Source organism: Bidens hawaiensis, unplaced genomic scaffold, assembly GCF_021521415.1.
Source record: "Bidens hawaiensis isolate Kalapana, Puna unplaced genomic scaffold, B.hawaiensis_p1.1 tig00003022_1, whole genome shotgun sequence".
Lineage (NCBI taxonomy): Eukaryota > Viridiplantae > Streptophyta > Magnoliopsida > Asterales > Asteraceae > Bidens > Bidens hawaiensis.
In genome coordinates, this window is record NW_027491163.1 from 2,726,469 (window position 1) to 2,729,703 (window position 3,235).

General features: G+C 36.3%; 1 pseudogene; it reads right to left on the minus strand.

The window, feature by feature from the left end:
- Positions 1–647: 647 nt before the first annotated feature.
- LOC143622086 (U-box domain-containing protein 30 pseudogene) lies at positions 648–2,383 on the minus strand (annotated as a pseudogene).
- Between the last annotated feature and the right edge of the window lie 852 nt (positions 2,384–3,235).

Below are 3,235 nucleotides of genomic sequence, written 5' to 3' on the forward strand. Positions count from 1 at the left end.
TCTTAGTTTGCTTTCCTTCTTTTTCAAATAAAATAAGAGTTCTATATCAATAAAGTTATTAATAAAACGCCGATGAGTGGCCTCCATATTAAAGGGGTGGTGCTTGCCGTTGGTCACAGCTGCCACTTCAGCTTTTCATGGTCACAGCTGCCACTTCAGCTTTTCATCGGCATTTTAGTATCTATACCCCTTAGTCTAAGCATCAATTTAACTTTGTTGATTATTTTATTTTATCCGAGAAGAAAGAGCTTGATGGTGACAAAATCAAAGATTTCTTCACATCAACACATTCCTCCCAAACTTATACATTGTGGTAAGCATGAGTCCCTTTATCATATGTTTTAGGTTTGGATCCACCTTCCACTTGTTTCTTACCTTTTAACTCTTTTAAAGGTCATTTGTTCAGCATAGACTACAATTTACCTAAGGTCCCATAAATTTTCCAATAATGAATTACATAGGAAAAAAAAAACACCATCACTCCATACAAGTGACCTTGGTTTCAATAATCATTTCCATGCACCAGAATCAAAATTTGAATCAAGAAAAAACCATACCAAATAAGTAATGTGAAAACTATCAGCTACATTCATAGAAGATTTGGAAACAAAATTGAATTACATGGACCTTAACATTATGGAGGAGTCACAACCTACAAATACATTCAACTTTGTAGACATTGCATCACTAAATGCAAACAAAGAAGCATTCTTTTTTCTTTATCATCATCATAATCTTCTTCTTCTTCAATCATATGTACTCTTTCTCTATGCTACCTTCACATGCTTCACCAACATTTATTCATGTAGAACTCTGACCAAATCCACATGTGCATGAAGCTTTTTGTTCCATTTACATACATGGTAGACCAATCATATCAACAAGTTTTGACCTTTGTCCACTTTTCTCCTCATTGCAATGTCCTTGTTAGCTTACACTTTGACATGAAAATGGTAGATGTACAATTCAAGCTACACAATTTCAAAAGCTCCGCTGACCGTTGCTTCAATACCGGATTACACCCACTCTGAATCACAAGCAAAAGTTTTGCTGCAAGTCCCGCGTTCACCGCAGTTGCAGCACATTCTTCTGGTGAAAGCTTGCAAACTTCCCACAAAATTGATAACGCATACTGTGTACAGTCTTCTGATATCTTCATCAACAATTTTACCAAATTGGGAATCGTATTAGAACAGTTCTTGAGAGCCAAAGCACCATCTGGGATTAAAGAAAGAACTTCAAGAACATATAAAGATAATTCTAAACATTCAGAGTTGAAATGAGGCAACATTTCAACCAACTGTGGAACGCCTCCGATGCTTATAATCGAGTTTCCCACCGATTCTTGTGAGCATATGATCTTCAACAACCTCAACCCTGCTAATATCCCATGTTGGTGTCTTTTGTCTTTCACTAATCTTAAAACTCCCACTACAAGACTCAAACTTGGAACGATTTCAGAGCCGGTAAACAAAGCCTCCATCAATTTTACACAATCTATCTTGGTTTCTAGAGAACCCTCATTCAAAACATCAACTATTAATGAAATCTTTGTGGGTTGTAACAGATTGGTTATGGAGTCTGAATTTAACTGTAAATTAACCAAAATCGACATGCATTCGGATCCAACGGCGTGGCTAGTAAAAGGTCCTAATAGCGAAGAGAGAAAGCTTACCCCGCCGTTATCGGCTACCGTTTTCTTGGCTGATTCATGGGCTGTGACAAGCTTTCTGAGTTCTTTCAATGTTTGGACTCTGGTTTGACCTTTGACTTTCTTCAAGACCTCCAGGAGCTCCAAAGACCTCCCTTGAACATCATCTGACCTCTTTTTCATGGCCAAGTACTTCTGTGAAAACCAGGTGTGAGTCAAATGGTTGAGTGTTGAGTTTGGTGTGAGCGAGTCATCCCAAAGCTCTTGCATTGTGGTGGGACAAGTGAAGTGTCCTAATGAGAACCATTTGAGGATATTACACCTTTCATAAGTCTGTCCAGTACAAAGGGTCACTGGATCTTGCATTGGTTCTAATGAGATAGGACAGATAAACACAGATGGGACTTCAATTGAATCAAGCTGTTCAATCATCTTCTTCAGATCCAGTTTCCCCAAATTTGTACTGCTGACGTCAGCACAGATAAGGCCTCCATCACCACCACCACCCAAAATGCCATCTTTGACAGCAGTTTCCAGATCTAAAACCTGGCCACCAGTAGAAGGCTGGTACATGGGCATTTTCACAAACACCCGGTGTGCACACACAAAACCCACAAAACAAAAGCCACCCTTTTTAGAGTAAACACAAAAGGGGTTTTTCTCTGGTCAAAATCTTGAAGAACCCACATTGTAGATGGTCATGATTATGAAAGACCATGATGGGTTGGTTTGTTTGTTGTTCCGAAGAAAAGGTGAAGAAATCTTGGGGTTGAAGAGTGAAAGAAATGATTCAAACCCTAGAGGATAAGAATAATTGGAAATCAACGACAACACTCATGAAAGAAAGAGTAGGATCCACTAGAAAAAATCAAAGAATTATGATGAAAGAACAAGATTCAGGTCAAAGAATGCAGAGGTGAGAGTGTGTGCTTTTGATGGAGAGAGAATAATATTGGAAAAGGAAAGCTAGTTCCCCTCACCGCTTTGCTTTGCTTTGCTTTGCTTTGCTTTTGGCTATTTGGTCAATAGTTGCTCAGGAGTCATACTTCATTAGGATAATTACACCTTTGCTACTTTTAAATAATATTATCTACAGTTATACTCCTTCAGCAAAGTTGGTTTTATACTTTCTCTTTCTCTTTTTTTCTTTTTTAATTTTTAATTTTATTTGTTAATAATATTTTTTTAATTTGTGTATTCGCTTATTATCGATCCATTCAGCCATTTCATGTTCAAAAAGATTAAATTAAACTATCATTTTTACGTTTGAGAGTTAAGGAAGTTATGATGTTGATGGATTCATAGTCGGCTTCGATAAAGTAAAAAAATTCTGGGTTGAAGACAAAAAATTTTTTGTACCTTAAATAAAAGGAGTATTTTGTTGGGTTTAAACAATTTAATTTTGATATGGGCTTTATTGATTATAATTTAAGTTGTGTAAGAAACCTTTTGTATAAAAATAGGATTAAGAATGTCACAAGTGAGACTAGAATTCATAACTTTTTAGTTGGAAGTAATACCCAGATCAAGCTAGTTGTTATGTAATTGATAAAAATACATATAATTTTATATAAAAAAATTCAG